This window comes from Carcharhinus amblyrhynchos, chromosome 1, assembly GCF_965287045.1.
Source record: "Carcharhinus amblyrhynchos chromosome 1, sCarAmb.v2.hapA, whole genome shotgun sequence".
In the NCBI taxonomy this organism is placed as follows: domain Eukaryota; kingdom Metazoa; phylum Chordata; class Chondrichthyes; order Carcharhiniformes; family Carcharhinidae; genus Carcharhinus; species Carcharhinus amblyrhynchos.
Genome location: NC_137324.1, coordinates 130986906 through 131010459, shown reverse-complemented (window position 1 = coordinate 131010459; position 23554 = coordinate 130986906). Strand labels below are relative to the sequence as shown.

Sequence of the window (23554 nt, the reverse complement as noted above, 5' to 3'; positions counted from 1 at the left end):
CAAAACTGCACACAGTACTCCAGCTGCGGCCTCACCAGTGCCCTGTACAGTTGCAGCAAGATCTCCCTACTTTTATATTCAATCCCCCTTGCTAAGAAGGCCAGCATCCCATTCGCCTTCCTGACCACCTGCTGCACCTGCAGGCTGGGTTTTTGCGACTCATGCACAAGGACCCACAGGTCCCTCTGCACCGTAGCATGCTGCAGCCTTTCGCCATGTAAGTAGTAGTCCTTCCTACCATTATTCCTACCAAAGTGGACAACCTCACTCTTGCCAACATTAAATTCCATTTGCCAGTTCCTGGCCCATTCGCCCAGCCTATCTAGATCCCTCTGCAGACTTTCCACACCCTCCGCACAATTTGCCTTTCCACCAATCTTTGGCATGGTGGCATGGTAGCATAGTGGTTAGCACCGCTACCTCATAGTACTAGGGACCCAATTTCAATTCCAGCCTTGGGCAACTTGCACATTCTCCCCACGTCTGCCTAGGTTTCCTCCGGGTGCTCCAGTTTCCTCCCACAGTCCAAAGATGTGCAGGTTAGGTGGATTGGCCATGCTAAATTGCCCCTCAGTGTCAGGGGGACTAGCTAGGGTAAATGCATGGGGTTACAGGGATAGGGCCTGGGTGGGATTGTGGTCAGTGCAAACTCAATGGGCCGAATGGCTTCCTGCACTGAAGGATTCTATGGCTTTATGACAGAGGAGGAATTTTAAGGTGCAACAGGTTTTTTGATGTGAAATCAAGTTTGAGACTTTAAAGGGTAATAATTTGCTGGCACCAAGGCTGTTATGCCAACCTTTGTTTGAACCCCTGCCAGAGGTACCCTAGATTCCCAACCCCATCATCCAAACCCCCAACCCCAACGCCCCCACTCCCAACCTCCCAAAACCCAACCCCTTTTCCAAGCCCCTCCTCAACCCACTATCCTCCCCACCCCCAACCTCCCCAACCACCAACCTCTACCCCCAACCCCATCACTCTCAACTACCTCCCCAACCCCCAAATACCCATCCCATAACCCTTCACCCCATCCTCCCAACCACCCCAACTCTCCCCACTCCCCAACCCTCAAACCCCCAACTCCCCCATCCTCCCAACCGCTCATCCCGTGCAACTCCCCCAATCCAGCAGCAGCAGCAACAGTGAAATTAACACTGATAAACCAGCTTTTAAAAATATCAGAACTCTCAGCCTAACCATCCTTTTGGTAGTTCCTCAATTCTTTCTGGTGACTGGTAACAGAGGGCATAGATTTAAAAATCATTGGCAAAAGGAGAGTTTTTGGCTCAAAGATCTGGATTTTCAGTTGTGCCTACTGAGGGACTGGACATTCCTGCCTAAAGTCAATGGACCCTTTGGCTGATATGTCAAATGTTTCATCTGACCTGCAACAATCCCCACCAACAGATTGGAAAATCTCAGCTAAAGAGGATCTGGGACACTCTTTCTGAAAAGATGGTGCCAAAAGGTGCCAAATCTCAAACACATGATATCGATTTTAATATAGTAATGGCAAAGATAGGGAAAAATCTGATGTGCAATAGTAGATGTTAACTGCAAGTTATTGGTGAAACTATTACACAGCATATGAAATTAGTGCTGCCACCAATTACTGATGATCAGATAGAACGGTTGTTATTCCTTTGATGTTCGGAGGAAATACGGGTGTGCATTCAATGCCCCAACACGGCCTTTTATTTGATTGCTGAGAATATGAAATAAAGGTAACCTTTCCATATCTTGCTGTTATCAGGTAATAAAAACTCTGCAAACAATGATTTTAATTTTATTTACATCAGATTTTATCATCTCTCCTTCGTTTAATTAAGGGCAAAAGACGTTTCAACTCCAAAGCACGAATTGTTTTGAGTACTACAAGTACCATATCTGCAAAATGGCATTGCTGACACACACACACACACACACACACACACACACTCCCGCAGACAGGGGCGGCATGGCGGCACAGTGCTTTAAGGTATTTAATGTTGTTGAACAAGGTAATTTACTGTTGTCGAACAGGCAATTGAGTCAAATTTTACACCGCCCATGTGGCTTCATGGATGGACATTAATCCAGACAGACACCTCTGTTAGATTAAGGGGGGAGATAAAAGCCAGTATCTGCCTATATATGACATGTTTGTGAACCCACCTCTCCACTCACCTGATGAAAGAGCAGCACTCGAAAATCTCGTGATTCCAAATAAACCTGCTGGACCTTAACTGATATTGTGAGACTTCTTACTGTGCACCAAAAATGTAGAGGTTGAAGTCTGTATCTGAAGATAGAGGTGTGGTTTGTTATTTTATAGGATCTTAGAACCCTCCAGTACAGAAGGAGGTCATTCGGCCCATTGAGTCTGCAATGGGTGGGACCACAATCCCACCCAGGCTCTATCCCCATAACCCCGTGCGTTTAACCTGCTAATCCCTCTGACACTAAGGGGCAATTTAGCATGGCCAATCAACCTAATCCACACATCTTTGGACTGTGGAAGGAAACTGGAGCACCCGGAGGAAACCCAGGCAGATACAGGGAGAATGTGCAAACTCCACACAGAGTGACCCAAGCTGGGAATTGAATCCAGGTCCCTGGTTTGCTTCTTGTTTTTAAAAATAGTGTGCTCTGTTGCACATTTTCAAAAGTTATACCTTCAGAAAGTCTCTGACAGAATGTACGTAAAAATTGTCTGGCTGCCAGTCTGAACAGCTCATTCAAGCAAACGGAGAGTGTGCTCTCTGGTAGAGGCTCCTCAATGAGGAGAAGATGAGTAAGTGGGAGAGGAGGCCAGCCAGCCGGTGACGACAACAACTTATTTGCCAATGGGAAAGCAGCAAATGCTGAAGAGGCTGAAGGCTAGTGAGGGATGTGGATTGTTGTGATGTGGTAGGGAGGCAGCAGAGGAGACACTACCTGACTGGCAGAATTTACAGAGGGTGCTCCAACTAGCTGGACATGACTGAGGGGTAACGCAGAGGTGACAGTCACCTCCATTTGTGAAGTGATGGGGGGAAAGGCAGTCTCAAGTTGCAGTGCGGAGCAACCAATTCCAATTGCTTTGAAAGTGAATGTTAACCCTTTATTTCTCTGCTTTCAGGGAGTGACAGGAGATCTCTGCCATATCACAATCTGCTGCCCGTCAATGTATAAATGTCATGACTGATGCTTTGTTTAAAGGGTGGAGGTCTTCATCGAGAGTACAGATACTGCAGCAGTCCATGCTAAATGCAACAAGACTCAACAACACAAGCAAAAGTAGCATGAGTAGGCTGCTAGGCCCTTCAAACCTGCCCACCATTCACCATTCATGGCTGATCTATGTGGCCTCAGCTCCTCTTCTGTGCCATGTCCCTATCCTCTATTCTTTGATCTATCAAATATTTATCCACCTCCATTTTAAATACTTCTAATGGTCCAGCCTCCACTACCTTTTGCAGCAGAGAATTCCAGAGATTCACCACCCTCTGTGAGAAGAAATTTCTACGCACCTGAGTTTTAAATGACTGGCCCTTTATCTTGTAGTTTTGTCCCTTTATTTGAGACTCTTCCACTCATGAAAACATCTTACCATCTACTCTGTCAAGTCCCCTCAGGATCTTATATGTTTGAATAAGGTCACGTTTCACTCTTCTAAACTCCAAGCAATACAGACCGAGACAACTTAGTCTCTTAATAGGACAACCCTCTCATTCCAGGAATCAGTCTTGTGAATCTCCTTTGGACTGCCTCCAACATTGCTATATCCTTCTTAAGTAAGGGGACTAAAGGCATGAATAATATCCAGGCTGGGATTGACAAGTAACATGTTGGACCCTGAGAGGATGACAGGGGGGATTTAGAGGTGGGAGATGAGGAAATGGCAGAGGCCTTAAATAAGTTTTCTGCCTCGGTCTTCACAGAGGAGGACACGAATAGTTTGCCGGATATTAAAGATAGAAGGGTGGAAGGAGTTGAGGGCCTGAATGCGATTACTGTCACTAGAGAGGTAGTGCTTGATCGACTAGCAGGACTGACGGTGGACAAGTCCCCAGGACCGGATGGAATGCATCCCAGGGTTCTGAAGGAAATGGCGGAGGTGATAGTAGACGCCTTAGTGATTATTTACCAAACTTCGCTGGATTCTGGGGAAATGCCGGAAGATTGGAAAATGGCTAATGTTACGCCGCTGTTTAAAAAAGGTAGCAGGCAAAAGGCAGGGAATTTTAGCCCGGTTTGTTTAACGTCTGTTGTTGGAAAAATGCTGGAATCCGTCATCAAAGAAGAAATAGCGAGGCACCTAGAGAAGAATTGTTTGATAGAGCAGACGCAGCACGGATTCGTTAAGGGGAAGTCGTGTTTGACAAATGTATTGGAATTCTATGAGGATGTGACTAGTGCGGTAGACAGAGGGGAACCGGTGGATGTGGTGTTTCTCGATTTTCAGAAGGCGTTTGATATGGTGCTGCACAAAAGGTTGCTTCAGAAGGTTAGGGGGCGTGGAGTTGGGGGTAAGGTGTTAACGTGGATAGGGGATTGGTTGTCTAATAGGAGGCAGAGAGTTGGTATCAATGGGTGCTATTCTGATTGGCGGTTGGTGATTAGTGGAGTGCCGCAGGGATGGGTGCTGGGGCCTCAGCTATTTACCATTTATATAGATGATCTGGAGGAGGAGACTGAGTGTAGCGTGTCGAAATTTGCTGATGACATAAAGATGAGTGGAAAAGCAAATGGTGCGGAGGGTGTGGAAAGTCTGCAGAGGGATCTGGATAGGCTGAGCGAGTGGGTGAGGACCTGGCAGATGGAGTATAATGTTAGCAAGTGTGAGGTTATCCACTTTGGCAGGAATAATAGTAGGAGGGGTTACTATTTAAAGGGTGAAAAGCTGCAGCATGCAATGGTGCAGGGGGACCTGGGGGTTCTTGTGCATGAGTCGCAAAAACCCAGTCTGCAGGTGCAGCAGGTGATCAGGAAGGTGAATGGGATGCTGGCCTTTATAGCGAGGGCGATAGGATATAAAAGCAGGGAGGTCTTGCTGCGACTGTACAGGGCACTGGTGAGGCCGCAGCTGGAGTACTGTGTGCAGTTTTGGTCGCCGCACTTGCGCAAGGATATTTTGGCCTTGGAGGGAGTGCAGAGGAGGTTCACTAGGCTGATACCGGAGCTGAGAGGGTTGGACTATGAAGAGAGACTGAATAGACTGGGTCTGTACTGGTTGGAGTTTAGAAGGATGAGGGGGGATCTTATAGAGATGTATAAGATAATGAAGGGGATGGATAGGGTAGAGGTAGAGAGATTATTTCTGCTCAGAAAGGACAGTAGGACTAGAGGGCACAGCCTCAAGATAAGGGGGGGGGGGCAGGTTGGAACGGAGTTGAGGAGGAACTTCTTCACTCATAGGGTGGTGAATCTCTGGAATTCTCTGCCCATTGATGTGGTGGAGGCTGCCTCGCTAAATATATTTAAGTCACGGGTAGATAGGTTTTTGGTAGGCAAGGGGATTAAGGGTTATGGGGAGAAAGCGGGAAAGTGGAACTGAGCCACTTCAGATCAGCCATGATCTTATTGAATGACGGGGCAGGCTCGAAGGGCTAGATGGCCTACTCCTGCTCCTACTTCTTGTCTTCTTATGTTCTTATGTAACATTTGTAGTACTGAAGTCCCAGGCAATGACCAATAAGAGAGAATCCAACTGTCTCCCCTTGGCATTCAATGCCATTATTATTGTTGAATCTCCCACCTTCAACATCCTGGGGGTTACCAGTAACCAGAAACTGAACTGGACTAGCCATATGAATACTGTGGCAACAAGAGCAGGTCAAACGCAAGGAATGTTGCTGTGAGTAACTCATCTCCTGACTCCCCAAAGCCTTTCCTCTATCTGCAAGGCACAAGTTAGGAGTGTGATGGAATATTTTCCACTTGTGTAGATGAGTGCAGCTCCACCAAGACTCAAGAAGCTTAATGCCACCAGAACAAAGCAGCTCACTGAGCAGAAAATATACACAACCTTCATTATCGATTCCCTCCACCACTGAAGCACAGATCAGCACTGTGTACCATCTACAAGTTGTATTGCAGGAACTCACCAAGGCTCCTTCGACAGCAGCTTCCAAACCTGCAATCCTGGCCACCTAGAAGGACAAGGGCAATAGATACATGGGAACACCACCATCTGGAAGTTCGGCTCCAAGCCACTCACCATCCTGACTTGGAAATGTATCGCTGTTCCTTCAGTTTTGCTGAGTCAAAATTCTTGGACTCCTTAACAACACTGTGGGTGTACCTACATAACGTGGACTGTAGCAGTTCCAAAAGGCAGCTCACCACCATATTCTCAAGGGCAATATGGAATAGACAATAAAAATGCTGTCTTAGCCAGTGGTTCTAATATCCATGAAAGAAATTTTATGGGCCCACTCCACTCCCTGTGGATTCCAACAACTCCAAACAACCCTGGAAACCACTGAACATTTTTACAATTGTGGCAACAGCAAGCGCTAATCGATTAATAAATTATTAATGACATAGGCCTCAATGTACACAGCACAATTTCAACATTTCCTGATGATATGAAACCTCTAAGTAATTGTGAACCGTGAGGTAGATAATGTCGAGCTTTGGAAGGACTAATATAAATTCTTGGAATGGTCAGATGTAAATGGCAAGTGAAATTCAAAGCAGGGGAGTGTGAAATGATTCAATTTGGTAGGCAGAATGTGGAACGACAATATAAAATTAAGAATACAATTCCAAAAGGAATTTTGGAAAAGAAAGACCTGAGTAATGTATATGCATCGATCACTGAATGTGGCAGGACAGGTTGAGTGTGTAGTTTACAGAGCTGTCGGCATTCTGGACTTTATTGATAGGGGGGCAGAGTGAAAAGCAAGGAAGTTACATTAAACTTGCATAAAACACAGGTTCAGCCTTACTGTATCCATTTCTGGGCACCAAACTATAGGAATGACATGAAGGCAATAGACAGAGTGCAGAAAGGATTCATGAGAACTCTACCAGGGATGAGAAATTTCAGTTACATAGAAACATTGGAGAAATTGGAGAACATTGGGGTGGCACAGTAGCACAGTGGTTAGCACTGCTGCTTCACAGCTCTAGGGTCCTGGGTTCGATTCCTGGCTCGGGTTACTGTCTGTGTGGAATCTGCACATTCTCCTTGTGTCTGTGTGGGTTTCCTCCCACAGTCCAAAGATGTGCGGGTTAGGTTGATTGGCTATGCTAAGAAATTGCCCCTTAGTATCCAGGGATGTGAAGGTTAGAGAGATTAGTGGGTATAATATGTAGGGATATGGGGGTAGGGCCTGGGTGGGATTGTGATCGATGCAGACTCAATGGGTCGAAGGGCCTCTTTCTGCACTGTAGGGTTCTATGATCTAAATTGAGTTTGTTGTGCTTGGAGAAGATAGGGTTTAGACAAGATTTGGTAAAGGCATTCAGAGTCATGAGGGGTCCAGACAAAATAGAAGGGAAGAAACTGTTCCCACTATTGAAATGGTTGAGAACCAGGGACACAGATTTAAGGTCACTGGGAAAAGAATCAATGAGCATAAGAAGAAAATCTTTTTAATGCAGCAGGTAGTTAGGATCTGGAGTGTCATGTCTGAGTGTGTGATGAAGGAAGAAGACAGCAGAGTGGCACTGGGTGAATTGAGGGAGCTGTCACCATTCTTTGAATCTATGACTTGCTGTTGGTGGTCCTTTGAAAAAGGTCAGGGCAGCCCTGCTGTGTGACTGCACTTTGCTTTTACCTACTTTTTCTTTTCATGGTTTGTTCTGGATTGTCATATCAGGTTACAATGACCATACTGCATAGATTTTAATGTTCTTCAAATGTAAATGACCATGGTTGGAGCGCTCTCCCTTGAATATACATTCAAAATGTGAAACCATTTGTGAATTTACACAAGTACCGAGATGTTGGTGCCAGTGACCTGGATGTTGGTGCCAGTGAGTGATACCCGGATGTTGGTGCCAGTTAGTGGGACCCGGATGTTGGTGCCAGTGAGCGGTACCCGGATGTTGGTGCCAGTGAGCGGTACCCGGATGTTGGTACCAGTGACCCGGATGTTGGTGCCAGCGAGCGGGACCCGGATGTTGTTGTCTGTGGGATTTCCGGGAGCCGGGTCAATGAGTGCCGGGGTGAGCTGGTGATTTAAGCGGCGGAGGAGGAAGAGCGACTCAGTAGGAGGTGAGAGTGCAATTAGGGTCGCTAATCAGGCTGCCTATCGGCAGTGTTAACCTGCAAGGAGCGGCCCCACTCGGAGCTGCTCCCGGGGCTGGGCCGCGCTGTGAAGGAGCCGCTGCTCCTCCCGCTCCCCGGGCCACTGGCGACGTGTCCCGGCAGCCGGAGCACCGTCTCCGTGGCCGATACTGTCGATTGGCTAAAAGCTGCTTTCCTAATGCCTGCTTTGGCCTGGAGTCAAGTGTGGAATGAGCAGCACCTGGAAAGCGCGTTGGGAATTTCTCCACGTTGGCGGTTTTACATCGATGCGACTTGTTTTTTTTTGCTAAGAACCTGTGGCATTTACTTTGCAAATCCTTCTGAGAACTCGTGGCCGAGGCCCTTCAGCAGAGTTAGCTTTTCACAAGTGCAAACTCAGGAAAAACTTTTAATAAAAATTCAAATGTTCATATTAAATGCTTAGTTTGGTTGATTTTGTAGCTCAAGGTTAAGAGTTTAACAGGAATAAGGAAGTATATAAAAGGGAAGAAAAGATATAGCAAGGAAAAAAGTGGCTAAATTGAGTGGTCCTTTTTGGAGAATGGGGAATTAGTAACGGGAAGCAAGGAAATGGCAGAGCAATTGGATAAGCGTTTTAAACTTCTTTACTGTAGAAGGGAAAGGGAAGCCGTGTTTGACAAATTTGTTTACGTCCTGAGGGTTTAGTAAGCAAACTGGATTTCCAAAAGGCCTTTGAGTAGATGCTACATAAAAGATTATTGTACAAGAGCTCATGATGTGAAGTGAACAGCTCTGTATCAACATAGATAGACGATGGACTAACTCATAGAAACAGTTGGGATAAATGGATTGTTTTTAGGTTGGAAAATTATAAGCAGTGGAGTGCCACAGGGATCAGTGCTGGGGCCTTAACTAGTTATGATCTACAAGAAATCCTTGGATGGAGAGGCTGACTGTGTACTGTCAACAAATTTGGCAGCAATAAAGATAGTTTGGAAAGCAAGTTGTGAGGAGGATACAAAAGAATATAGATAGTTTAAGTGACTGGGCAAAAGCTTGGCAGATGGGGTATAATGTGGGGAAATGTAAGATTGTTCACTTTGGTAGATATAGAAAAGTAGAATATTATTTAAATGCAGAGAGACTGCGGAATTCTGCGGTACAGAGGGGTTGGGATGTTCTCATACGTGAATTGCAAAAGGTGAGCATGCAGGTAGGCAATTGGAATATTACTGTTTATTGCAAGGGGAAGTATTGCTACAGTTGTACAGGACATTGATGAGACTGTACCTGGAGTACTGTGTACAGTTTTGGTCACTTTACTTGAAGAGGGATTATACTTGTATTGGAAGCAGTTCAGAGAAGCTGATTCGTGTGATGAAGGTGTTGTAGAGTAAAGGTTGAGCAGGTTGGGCCACTCTTCTCAAGGGTCTGCACTGAGAGCAGTGGAGGCTGACTCATTCATTGAATATGTTTAAGGCTGAGAGGACAGGTTTTGAAGATTCTGGGGCAGGCAGGAAAGTGGGGTTCACATCACAAACAGATTGACCATGAACTTTTTGAATGATGGGGTAGGTTTAGTGGACATAGTCTTCTATTTCTTGTAATCTTGATCTTTAGATTTGTCTTGTCAGTTAAAGTACTGCGAGTGCCCAGCAATCAGAACACAGGATAATTCAGGAAAATAGCACACTCCACTTAAATGTGCTTGTTCTCAGAAAACAAATGTAGTGCCCCATCAATATGTTTTATTATTGTTCCATGGTATTTAAAACAATCCATTTGAAACAGTCCTGATAGACTGAGTATACTGCAGCTTTAAGCTTTTTTGAAAGTTGTTTATATTTTGCTTCCAATGAACTTCATGATATTTATTGCAATTTTTTCATTTTTGCAACTTCTAACAATTCAAAATGATGAGCAGCTGCTGTGGGATATCCTGATAGGTGCAACTTACAGTCAAATCTGCCTTCAGAGCTGTGTGCCTAAGTGATTAACTGTTATAAATGACAATCAATCTTGACCTAATGTTAGTGGTGTGAAGTCTGGGGAGAGGATGATTCATCCCAACATGGAATATAACTTTGGTCAGATCAGTTTAGCAGATGTTCAGTGGGTCTGTTACAGTTGCTGGACGCATTATCACCTCCTCCTCGAGCTGATTTAAATGTAATGAAAAGGCAGGCATTCCTATCGTTACATTTCTGGTGTAATGTCTGGAAGGTGTTCTATGTCTGTGTGGATCAGTGTTGTCGCTGAGATCTTCCTGTTCAAATTCCTGGCAGGCAGTAGAGCAAACAAGTAAGTAGACAGTGTAGTGACTGATTTGATCAATTGCTGCAGTATAATAGTGTGGTAAGAATCAGCAATCTTGAGATTTTGGCTAATCTGTTGCAGTTGTGAATGCTGACACATGTTTGGCGTTGTATTTCCATTGCAAATGTTTGTATACTTCCTCTCCAATGTGTTTTTGTTTTCTCATATGCTGTTGAGTTAGTGGCTGTGCCAGGACTTTGAATATGACTTTTTTTTGTTCTTGCCGACAGGTGGATTTGATTTTTTAACAATAACGTGACTTTTGACACATTCTGGCAAGTGTCTACGAACTACATACTTCAGCAATTCTGAGTTACAAATCTCAATTTAACTCCCTTACAATTTTACTAGTTTTGTTAATCATTTTATAGTGAGATCTTTATAAGGCTAAGTAATAAATCATTTATTATAAGAGTTCTTGAATTGAAGCAGGGCAGAACTGTCACAATTATGATGCCGTAACCTAGGCTAGGTTGCTATCTTTGTGCCCTTATCATCTATCTGGCATTACCTTCATTGTACTTGGCACAATTTAAAGTGTATTAGCATATCTGCATTGTGGTTTCAAAAGCAAATTCAAACCTACATAGTATGAAGAATAGAACCTAATGTTTATTAGTCACTTGTTGATACAATGCTATTACTTATCTCCATCACTTTCCTTCCTCACCTGTCTTGCTACACTTATCTCTGTTCTTGACTTTTTGTATACTTTTTGCTTTCTCGCTTTAATATTCAACCCTCACTGATTCTTCTGTCTTGCCACTGTTGCATATTTACATTATCCCTTGCTGAGCCCTGGGCTGCCATTTCTATCTACATTTTGTGTGTCTCCCAGTAATATTCAAACAGACTCTTTATTTTCTGATGATTGACCTTGCATACTTCAGCAATAGAACAAGGGATCATTGTGTGTTTTTTTTCAAAATTGTAAATGATGCACATTTTTTCAAACGAGTGGATTAAACATCTTTGCAAAACCAGATTCTTGTTCCTGATCTGATTACATGAGAAAGACATTGAATTGAAATGAATTTGCATATGTATGTGGTATCACCTTCTTGCTGGTTTACACAACAAATCTGTGGAGCAAAACAGATCTGCTCGAAACAATTATTTGATCAGATAGTAAACATGTTGCGGTGACAAAAGAGTTAACTTCCAGGTTAAATCCTTTATCAGAACTGGAAGGTTTGAGAAGATAAACATAATTGAAAAAAACAATGCATGAATTGAAACATCACATATGCTAAGCTTTAAGGAGAATAAAGGGATTTAATATCATTGAAATGGTAACACAAGATAGGAGGTGTAATGACTGCCAGAAAGGACAAGTACAGAAAATGAAAGCATGAAAAACTGGCAAAATGGAGAGACTGTTGGACCCTGCGAGGAAAAACATAAGTAGGAATTTGATAAAATTGCTCAGGTACCAGGACTGGATGAAGTGCATCCAAGGGTACTGGGTGAAATGAAAGCTGAAATACAGAGGTACTTAATCTTCCAGTCTTCCTTCCTCACAGGGGAGGGGCCTGAGGACTGGAGAGTTACGAATGTTGCATTTTTGAGCTGACAAGTATGTCAGTCAGTTTGACTTCAGTGGACGAGAAACTTCTGGAAACTATAGTTTGGGACAAAATCAATAGTCACTTCAATAAGTGCAGGATAATTAAAGAAAGCCAACATGGAATCATCTAGGAAAATAATGTTTAATTAACTTGCTGGAGTTTGTTGAGCTAACAACAAAGATTGATAAGGACAACACTTGATCGTATATATGGATTTTCAAAAGGCATTTGATACACGTAGCAACAACAGATTGAGCAAAATTCTGGCTTATGAAGTAAAAGGGAAAGCAGGCACTTGGATAAGAAATTGGCAGAATATCTGGAAACAATAGTGATAAATGGTTGTTTTTCAGATTGGAGGAAGGTTTGTCATGGAGTTTCCCAGGGATCTGCTGGGACCTTTGCTCTGTCTGAGATTAATGACCAATACAAGACTGTGTATTCAGGACAGGATTTCAAAATTTGTGGATGGTACAAAGATTGGATACATTGTCCACAATGATGAGAATAGTCTTGATCTTTAAAGGACATAGACATGTTGGTGGAGTGGGCTGACAAGTGGCAAATGAAATTCAATACAGGTAAATGTGAGGTGATTCATTTTTGGCAGGAAGAAAATGGAGAGCCTGAACAAAAAAAAAAGAGAATCTCTAGAGTGGGAAACACAGGGCGACCTGGGTGTATAAGTCATTGAATGGCAGAGTATATTGAGAGAGCTGTTAATAAAGCATATAGTATCTTGGGCTTCATTAATAAGAACATAAGAAATAGGAGCAGGAGTAGGCCATCTAGCCCTTCGAGCCTGCCCCACCATTCAATAAGATCATGGCTGATCTGTCGTGGCTCAGTTCCACATTCCCGCCCTCTCCCCATAACCCTTAATCCCCTCTCTTATCAAAAACCCATCAACCCGCGTCTTAAAAATATTTAGCGAGGTAGCCTCCACCACTTCAACGGGCAGAGAATTCCAGAGATTCTCCACCCTTTGAGTGAAGAAGTTCCTCCTCAACTCCGTTCTAAACTGCCCCCCCCTTTATCTTGAGGCTGTGCCCCCTAGTCCTTCTATCCTTTCTGAGCGGGAAGAGTCTCTCCACCTCTATCCTATCCATCCCATTCATCATCTTATATGTCTCAATGAGATCTCCCCTCATTCTTCTAAACTCTAACGAGTACAAGCCTAATTTATTCAGCGAATGGGCCAGGAAATGGCAAATGGAATTTAATGTTGGCAAGTGCGAGGTGGTCCACTTTGGTAGGAATAATGGTAAGAAGGGTTATTACTTAAGTGGCGAAAAACTGCAGCAGGCGACAGTGCAGAGGGACCTTGGGGTCCTTGTGCATGAGTCACAAAAACCCAGCTTGCAGGTGGTCAGGAAGGCGAATGGGATGCTGGTCTTCATAGCGAGGGGGATTGAATATAAAAGTAGGGAGGTCTTGCGGCGGCTGTATAGGGCATTGGTGAGGCCGCAGCTGGAGTACTGTGTGCAGTTTTGGTCGCCATACTTACGCAAGGATATTTTGGCCTTGGAGGGAGTGCAGAGGAGGTTTACTAGGCTGATGCCGGAGTTGAGGGGGTTGAGCTATGAGGAGATAGGGGCATTGAGTACACGGTAAACTTGTATAAGACACTAGTTAGGCTTCATCTGAAGAACTGCATCCAGTTCTGGCTGCTATAGTTGAGGAAGGGTGTGAAGGCATTAGAGAGAGTACAGAGGAGATTCACAAGAATGATTCCAGTGATAAAGAACTGAGACTATGAGGAGAGGTTGGGACTGTTTTGCTTGGTGGAAAGAAGGCTGAGAGAAGACTTTACAAGGTTATTCCAGATTCTGAGGAGTATGGACATAGTAAACAGTGAGATACTATTCCCTGTCAAGAAAACATCAAGAACTAGAGGGCACAGATTCAAAATAATGGGCAAAAGGAGTAAAAGAGATGATTTTGTTTTCACTCAGAGGGTGATTGGAGTCTGAAACAAACTTTCTGAGAGGGTGGTGGAGCCAGGTTTGACTCTGAATTAGACTGCTATCTGAAAATAACGGCACGTTTACGGGGACATGGCAGGACAGTTAGACTTGGTAGAACGATCTTTCAGAGAGCTCGTGAAGACTCAGTGGGCCGAATGGCCTCCTTCTGCACTGTATAGATTCTGAGATACAGCTTTTCAGGCTATATTACTGTTCAAGATTATCCTGGCTGCTCTTAAGCCTCAACTCTACTTTCCTGTTCACTGTGAAGAGACCAAAAATCTGCCTAACTCAGCCTTAAATATATCAACGATCTAACATTCACAGCTGTTTGGGATAGATCACTCCAAGATAACTCTTTGAGTGAAGATGTTTCTCCTTAATTTAGTTATTGGTCCTTTATCCTGAGGCTGTGTACCTGCTTGAATGAGATCACCTATATCTTCTGAACTCTGTGGAGCATTGACTCAATTTATTCAGCCTCTCATTCCAGGAGCCAATCTCATGAACCTTCAATGTACTGCCCCCAGTGCAAGTATACCCATACTTAAATATGGACTGCACACAATACCCCAGGTGGATTCCCACAATAGCACTTTACAATTATAACAAGATTTCCTTATTCTTGGACTCCAATCCCATGCAAACAAATTCAACCTGCCTTTTGCCCTAATTGCTTGCTGTAATCATGTGCTAACCTTTTGTGTTCCTTGAAAAATGAAGAAGGTTATTGGTCAACAAGTGTGCCAATGGAGGGTGCCCACTGCAAGCACCAACCTTTCTCTTTCTCTTTCCCTTCCCCAGGTATGCCAGCTGAGGATAGGGAATGATGGCATTTTGGAAGCTTAATTGCAGCAAAAGCAAAGAAAAGCAGAAACTGAGAGAATCCAAAGACCTTATCAAAAGCTGGTGGGAATTAGAATTCGGGAAGCTGTGGGAGTTAGTGAACTATTAATAGATGTCAGTGGGCAGGAGCAGATCCAAATTATATCATCTAAACTGTGTAACTTGTGGAGGAGATAGAAGTGGGTGATGCAGGACTGGGGAACTAAGGGATGGAGTAGGACAGCAGGAGACATTTCCAGACATGTAGTTGTCAGGAATGGTCTGGGTAGTCATGGCTTCAAGGTGAGTAATTAAGTCACAGTCCAGGAGGAAACGGGATCAGTTGTCAGAGTTTTGTTCACTTTCATTGCCCCCCTCCCCCTCTCTCAATACATTCATGACAGGGACCCTCTTCTCACTTTGCACTCCATAAGTTTGGCATTTAATGGATGTTTCTGCAATGATCCCACCACTAAAAATCTGCTTTCTTTTTCTCTTCCCTCTACTATATTCTTTTCATAATGCACAAGTTCACTTGAGCACTGCTCTACCAGCTTTCCCCAGCATTTTCCTGTACAGTCACAGGATGAAACACAAGCCTGTTAACCTCCTTTGATACCACTGCCTTATGCCTTACAGATTTTTGGGTGAAGAAGCAATTTACGTGACCATCTCTCCACCTAGTTGACCATATTTGATGCTCACAGTCCCTTTGAACTGGGCGTTCCAAATGTGAAGGAGATGACTATTTTGTCGAGCATCTCTTTATCTCCACTGGTGGAACTGTGAGCTCTCTGCCACTTGCCATTTCAATTCTCTTTCCCACTACCACTGACCTTGCGGCATGGTAGCGCAGTGATTAGGCCTACTGCCTCACAACGCCAGGGACGAGTTCAGTTCTTGGTTTGAATCATTGTTTGTGCAGAGTCTGCACATTCTCCCCAGGGCTGCATGGGTTTCTTCCGATGCTCCGGTTTCTTCTCGCAATCTGAAAGATATGCTGGTTAGGTGCATTGACCATGCTAAATTCTCTCTCAGTGTACTCACACAGGTGCCAGAGTGTGGTGACTAGGGGGTTTTCATGGTAACTTCATTGCAGTGAAGTAAGCCTACATGTGACACTAATAAATAAAACTTAAAAACAAACTTTAAAAGCTTTTCTTCTTTGGCCTTCTACACTCTTCCAACAAAGCTCACAAGCCTGAGGAACACATGGCAGTTTTCTAGCTGAATGTTAAGTTTAATTATACCTTAACTCTCACTCCCACTTCTTTAACTGGCAGTACTTGTGGTGTGGGTTGGGTGTGCTGGCATTTTGGATCAGGAGGAGCAGACTGATTCTTGGGACTGCTGAAAATACTGTGTGCAATCATGGTATCGACTGCTTTGTTTTCTCCAGGCTTTAGATTTTCTGGAGAACGTTTGCTTTGCCATTTTGTTTTTCTTTCCATTTCCATTTATCTGATCTCCCCACACCATTTCATCATTAATGTATTGTATGTCTCATAGATTTCTCATTATGCTTCATTCATTTCATGAATATCATTTTACCCATTTAACCATCTCCTGTTTCCCATGTAAGTACTGTAGTCACGCTATCTCCGTGTATGTGTGTTCATGTGTGTGTTCCGTTATTTAAGAAGGGTGGCAAGGATAACCCGGGTAATTATAGGCCAGTGAGCCCTGGAAAGACGGAGGCTGAGGGGCAACCTGATAGAAGTTTATAAAATTATGTGGGGCATAGAAAAGGTGAACAGTTGGAAGCTTTTTCCCAGGACAGAAATGACAATTACAAGGGGGCACAAGTTCAGTGTAAAGGGGGAAAGGTTCAGTAAAGATATGCAGGGGAATTTTATTTTTACACAGAGGGTGGTGGGGGCCTGGAATGCACTGCCAAGTGAGGTAGTTGAGGCAGACATGTTAGTGACATTTAATACTTACCTGGATGGACACATGAACAGACAGGGAGTGGAGGGACACAGTTGGTGTAGGTCGGACAACGTAATGGGCGCAGGCTTGGAGGGCCAAAGGACCTGTTCCTGTTCTGTACTGTTCCATTTTCTCTGTTCATGTGTGCGTGTTCCGTTCTGGCAGCCTATACCTAAAAGATCAACTTATCTGTGACTCTGCTGCTGAGCATTTCCAGAACTTGATGGTTTTGTTTGGGTTTTCATCTGTAGCTTTTCTGCTTTTTGTTTGAATTGTGAGATGGAATAAGCAATTCTGAGCATTGTGTTCCATGTTTGTCCCAGCAAAGGGAATGAATTGGTCTATATCTAAGTTTATTACACCAGCATCATTCTTGTGCAGTTCCCTTCTTCCCATTAAAACTGCTGTGTGAAATATTACTCTTGGTTGTTTTCAGGTTTGAGGAACCTTACGTAAGTCTTTATCAGATCCGGATTTGAGGCAGGTTCCGGTTACTGGTGATTGGGAGTTCTGATGTTTTAGGACACATTTTCACTGAAAACTTGAGCCATCGTGAATATTTCCACTTTGTTCTGAAACTAAATTAGTAGTGCGATTCAGCAGTCCGAGGATGGCTTCATACAAGTCCCTTTGGTGTCAGGGAGGCCTCCATCTTCTCCTTGGATATCTGCAAGCTGACTAAAACATTTTTCATGTAAGTTGGGGGAGATGGCACAGTGACACCATGAGGAGCACTGCTGCCTCACAGCACCATGGCCCCAGGTTCGAATCCCAGCTTTGGTCACTGTGTGTGGAGCTGGCACGTTTTCACATGGGTTTCCTCTGGGTACTCCAGTTTCTCTCACAGTCCAAAGATGTGCGAGTTAGGTGGATTGGCCATGCTAAATTGACCCTTAGTGTCAGGGGGCTAGCTATGGTAAATGCATGGGGCTATGGGAATAAGGCCTGTGTGGGATTGTGGTCAGGTGCAGACTTGATGGGCTTAATGGTCTCCTTCTGCACTGTGGGATTCTGTAATTCAAAGTCTGTACTGAAGTATAGTAAGGCTGCTTGACAGGGGATTTTCGCATTGCTTTGATTTGTTATATGGAGTGTCAAATCAAGTGCGGTGCGAAAGCTAAGGACAAATTAACACTTGCAAGTTAGGAGCGCAGAGTCAAGAATGCAGCTGACTGCAAAAAGTGGGCCAGAATTCTCTTAAACTTGTAAATCCACGGAGTGCTCCAAATTGTGCATTTATAGTATGTTTTGTTGGTGTGTGATAGCACTATCAAGTTTCTAAATTGGCAGACAATCTGATCCAACTGTAGTCAGAATTTCAGAAAGTACCCTGGCCTTGCCCTAAATGTGTTTTGGTGAATTAACACAGAGATTGTCTATAATAGCTACTGATTTCTCTGCACAGGTAAGAAAAGTCTGTCAGAATTCTGAAAACCTATTATCTCTCATATTGCATGTTTGACACAATGATAAGTAATTTCTGCATGTGTCGGCCAGTATATAAAAGGGTAGGGAAATGACCCAAGGAAATTGTGCAAAAGGGTGACTTTAACACAAATAATTGCTTGGTTTCAGTGGAAGAAGATATGAATCTGACCTACCAAACTGCAAACTCCATAAAAAATTTCCATTCCACCCTACTTATTGCAGAGTTTTAACATCAGTGTTTTGGTTAAAACTTCTGTTTTTCTTTTCAGCAGATTATAGACCCACTGTATTTTGAGAATAAGAACAGAAGAAAAACATGTGAACACTTGATTGAGCTTTGTATTCTTGTTTTGAAAACTAGTGAAAGTAAAAACTTGTACTGTGATATCATTGGGCTCTGGAAAAGAATTAGTTGAGCAAATTGCTGAGAGCAAGAGATTGTAGTTTTGGTAATGAAATGGCACTGTAAGACAGTAACAAATTGCTGCTTTTATATACTTTATTATCTCATCATAGGTAATAAAGTGATTTGATTTATTGGAAGTTCTAGCATCTACTGCCCTGGTAACTGGAAATCGTAATACAATTCAAAGTTAGGGTGGTCCATTCAAGAATGAAATCGGGAAACAGATTTCCACAAGATGGTTGTGGAAATCTGGAACTCTGTTCTCCAAAAAGGTTGAATGCTGGGTAAATTGAGTATTTCAAGATTAGGATTGATGGACATTTGTTACTTAAGGGTGTCAAGAGAAATGGAATAAAGGTGGGAAAAGGAATTGAATACACATCAGCCATAATCTTAAGTGAATAGTGCCACAGACTTGTGTCTACACATGTTCCTATGATTAGGCTGACATAAGAGCCACGTTCAACATATGTTCCAATTGTATAGTTTGGAGGGGAGTAAAAATGCAAGTAGCCAATATTGTACTTTGACTTTTCTCTCCTGTGAGCCAAATTTCCAAAGCCATAAACTGAGAACAAACAAAAGGATGTCATACAGAAGTGGACTGTAGGAAAGCAAACAAAAGAACAAGTTGATGTACTAGCAGGAATCTGTATGCAATCAATGGGGAAGGAGTTTCTTCATAGCTTGGCTGACTAAAATATTGCCAGATGCATGTTGGAAATGTTGAGGAGAGCACTTCACAGAGGATTGAAGTGACAAAATATAGCATATTTGATTCAGGTGTGAAAAGAATGCCAAGAACAAATATTTGACACTATTTGTTGATTCACAAACTGAAGTATAAAGTTAAAACTTATGCAGATATACAAAAGAGTGGGTGGAAAGAAACCTGTATTAGATGAAGTACAGTGGGATATGGAATTGAATTCCCTAAACAGCACCACTAGTAACATTTCTAGAAAAGGCCCAATTACAGCCATGTCATGAATGCTGAAAACAAACTGCTGGATAATACAGAACTGCTGTGTGAGAAATAGTGAAAATTAATTATTGAATTAAACAGATTGATCTTTTAAAAAAAATGTAAATGGAGCCAAACAGCCTTTGAATTTTTATTCTGCGAACAGGAAGTGTTGCTATGTTTTGTAAGCACTATACTTGCTTAACCTTATTTCGCTGCCTGAGTATTTCACTGACACTTTGGGTATTTGGTTAGAACAGGACAGAAAGAGGAAAATGGCCCAACGTAACATTAGCAGTTAGACCAGAACTTCCATTTAATCCAATTTTCCAATATAAGATAAAATCAGTATGACAATTTAGTTCTAGAGGGATTGAACTGAAAAATAAAAAAGTTATGTTACGCTTGTATCAAAGCTTGGTTTGACCACTCTTTAGAGTGCCGTCTGTAGTTCTAACTGCTGTATTATAGAAAGGATATAGAGTCACAGGTGAGGGTGCAGAATGATTGACAAAGATGATATCTGAAAGAGGAAGTTGTACCCAATTGGCAAGGGTTGAGGGGTGACCAGATAGAAGCCTTCAATATTATAAAAGATTTTGATAGAGTAGACACAGAAAATGTTTCCACTTGTGGGGAAGAGCAAAACTAGAGGCTATCGATACAAGATAGTCACCTAGAAAGCAAATAGAAAGTTCAGAAGAAATGTATTACCTAGGGAGTGGTGAGAATGTGAAATGTGCTATCAAAGGGAGTAATTAAGGTGAATAATGTGGATGCATTTAAGATGATGCTAGATAAGCATACGAGTGAGAATGGAATAGGTGATCAGAAGGTCAGAAAGGATTGGAGGAAACTTGAGTGAAGCACAAATGCCACTATGGACTGGTTGGACCCAGTGGTCTGATTTTATGCCGTGTATTCCATGTAACGTGTACACAGACCAAAGAAAGAAAAAGGACACATTATTTGTAACAATTAAATCCAATACTGAGGAAAAATAGATTTCAATATGGTTGATTTTTAAGAATTGTCAAGATTAGATACGTAAACTAGATCATTTAGATTAAAAAGGAAAAATTCAATATAAAAATGTTGATTTTGAAATGCCATTTACATCTGTATTTAAGTCAGATTGAAAACTGAATGGCAATCCTGCCTTTATCCATTTTTTCCTTTCCAGGCTCGCACATCTAATGAGTTAGCCCAGAGTCAGAAGCAATGGTTTCTGTTGGAATCAATGGATTTATTTAAGCTTAGTTTCTGCCTTCTCAAACAGCTTGAATCACCAGTTATCGTAAAGAGCAAACCACGGGCTGGAGGCTTGCAGCCTTCTGATTGTACTTTGACATGTTTTGGGACTGCAGGAGCGTAAAATTAGTATTGCAATTAATTAAGGCAGGAATGTCAATGCAAGTTGCTGATGGGGAAAGCAGATGGAAAAATACCTGAGACTGCAGCATGTGGATGAATCCAGAGAAGCAGGTTGATCATGGGCATGCACATGAAAATATATAACACAGTGAAAGGCCAGCTGGTCGATCTAGCCTGTCTCACACAGCTGCAATGCCTTTTGCATCACAACACAGACACTCCCTGCCTACCGAGAGCCATGCAATCACTTGGGAGAGGCAAAAATAAAACAGGTAAAGGCCCAGACCAATTAAGAGGAAAATCTAGAGAATTTCTCTTCCCACCTAGGCAGGGAAGTGTTGTTTACTGGATGAGCTGCAGTCTTCCACATCTATTCTCTGAGTAAAGGGAAACTGGGTAAATTCATTGCATGATCAAAAACTGAACATGGCTTAATTAATGTCATGATGTGGATATGCCAGCGTTGGACTGGGGTAAACACAGTAAAAAGTCTGACAACACCAGGCTTTAGTCTAACCGATTTATTTGATAGTAAACTCACCAGCTTTCAAGGGGTTTCCCACTTCTTCAGGTGAATGGAGAGTTCTGGCCTCAGACAGTGCTCCTTCCACACACGTTGTCAGCCACTTTAGGACTTGAACAGAAGGTTAGGTGTAAAGATTCGCATTCTAATCAGTAATCTGTAAATTGTCTGTGCTTTATATGCTCTGTCTGAGGCCAGAACTCTCCATTCACCTGAAGAAGAGGGAAACCCCTCGAAAGCTAGTGAGTTTACTATCAAATAAATCGGTTGGACTAAAACCTGGTGTTGTCAGACTTTTTACTTAATTAATGTCCTGCAAGGCCAGAATAATCTATTTGGTTTGTTAATGAATTAACACAAAAATGCTTATGACAGAATCAAAAAAATTCACTGCGCACAAGGAGGCTATTTGGCACATTGAGTCTGCACCAGCTCTCCAAAGGAGCATTATGATCTACTGCCATTCCCCAGCCTTTTCCCTATGCCCTTGTGCATTGTTTCAATTCAAATAATCATCTCGTGCCTTCTTGAATGCCTTGATAAATCCTGCCTCCACCTCACTTCCAGGCAGTGCATTCCAGATCCCGACCACTCAGAATCATATAATAGAATCCAATCGTAGAATACCTACAGTGCAGAAGGAGGCCATTCAGTACATCGAGTCTACGCCGACCACAATCCCACCCATGCCCTATTCCCGTGATCCACTTGACACTAGGGTTGTTTAGCATGACCAGTCAGCCTAACCTGCACATCTTTAGACTGTGGGAGGAAACTGCAGCACCCAGAGGAAACCCTCGCAGGGAGAGAGTGCAAACTCCACACAGACCATAACCTGGAATTGAACCTGGGACCCTGGCGCTGTGAGGCAGCAGTGCTAATCACTGTGCCACCTTGCTGCCAAAAAGCTTTTCCCCACATCACATTTGCTTCTTTTGCAACTCACTTTAGAGCTGTACCATCTTGTTTTTGATCCATTTATAAGTGGTAACCGTTTCTCCCTATCTAGTCTGCCCAGCCCACTCATTTTGAACATTTCTATCAATTCTACTCTCAGCCACCTCCTCCAAGGAGAACAGTCCCAATCTCTCCAATCTATTGTCGTACCTAAGGTTTCTCGTTCCTGAAACCATTCTTGTAAACCTCGTCTATGCTCTCTAAAGTGTTCACACCTTTCCTACAGTGTGGTGTGCAGAACTATACACAATATTCCTGCTGAATCTAACTTATGTTTTGTATAAGTTCAGCATAACCTCCTTGCTGTTGTATTCCATGCTCTTATAAGCCCTGGATAGTGTGTGTTTTACTAATTGCTCTATCTGTCTACTACCTGTACACATAAATCTCTGCGCTCCCTTACAAATCCTACCCCTTGTTTTCTTACTGTCTCTTCCTTCTTCCCAGCAAAATACATCACCTCATACTTGTCTGCATTGAGCATTAGCTGCCACCTATCTGATCACTCCAGCAACTTGGCTATATCCTTCTGAAGTTCTATATTGTACTGCTTGTACAAGGATTCCAATTCCGATCTCAGTCTTAAGGCAGGCGGCTTGGTGGCACAGTGGTTAACACTGTTGCCTCAGTGCGCCAGGAACCCAGGTTCAATTCCAACATTGGGTGACTGTCTATGTTGAGTTTGCATATTCTCCCTGTGTCTGCATCGGTTTCCTCCAGGTGCCCTCTTTTCCTCCCACAGTCGAAAAGACGTACTGTATAGATGCGTTGGCCATGCTAAATTTTCCCTCGGTGCACCCAAGCAGGCGCCAGTGTGTGGCAACTAGGGGATTTTCACAATAACTTTATGCAGTATTAATGTAAGCCTACATGTGACTAATGAATAAACCTTAACTTTAAGATGTGCAGGTTAGGTGGATTGATCATGCTAAATTGCCCCTTTGCGTCCAAAGATGTGTGGATTAGGATGATTAGTGGGGTAAATGCATGGGGTTAAGGGGATAGGCAGGGTGTAGGCCTAGGTAAGATGCTTTGTTGGAAAGTCGGTGCAGACTCGATGGGCTGAATGGCCTCCTTCTGCACTGTAGAAATTCTATGACTCCTGAGGGAAC

General features: G+C 43.1%; 1 protein-coding gene across 3 annotated transcripts in view; it reads left to right on the top strand.

Moving 5' to 3' along the window:
• Positions 1-8082: 8082 nt before the first annotated feature.
• arfip1 (ADP-ribosylation factor interacting protein 1 (arfaptin 1)) overlaps positions 8083-23554 on the top strand; it is a 182213-nt gene continuing 166741 nt past the window's right edge. For all 3 annotated transcript variants that reach the window (XM_080192629.1, XM_080192619.1, XM_080192611.1), the window contains exon 1: positions 8083-8191. The gene's annotated coding sequence lies outside the window, so the exon portion shown is untranslated. The remainder of the gene's footprint in view (positions 8192-23554) is intronic.